This window comes from Psammomys obesus, unplaced genomic scaffold (genome assembly GCF_907164565.1).
Source record: "Psammomys obesus unplaced genomic scaffold, mPsaObe1.curated_primary_1811, whole genome shotgun sequence".
NCBI classification, from domain to species: Eukaryota; Metazoa; Chordata; class Mammalia; order Rodentia; family Muridae; genus Psammomys; species Psammomys obesus.
In genome coordinates this window covers 1,122,370-1,122,697 of record NW_026596356.1, presented here as the reverse complement: position 1 = coordinate 1,122,697, position 328 = coordinate 1,122,370, and positions in this window count along the sequence as shown.

Sequence of the window (328 nt, the reverse complement as noted above, 5' to 3'; positions counted from 1 at the left end):
ACACACACACACACACACACACACACACACACACACACACACACACAGGATCAGAGAGACAGAATGAATTTAGTAAGTGCTTTTTTTTACCTTTTTTATTTGTTCTTATTTTATTCTTTTTAATTTTTTTTATTTTTAATTACAGTTTATTCATTTGTATCTCCCCTATAGCTCCCTCCTCCTCCCCTTCCAATCCCACCCTCTCTCCTTGTTCTCCACCCTTGTCCCTTCCCATGTCCACTGATGGGGAAGGTCCTCCTCCCCTTCCTTCTGATCTTAGCCTATCAGGTCTCATCAGGAGTGGCTGCATTGTCTTAGGAAGTACTTT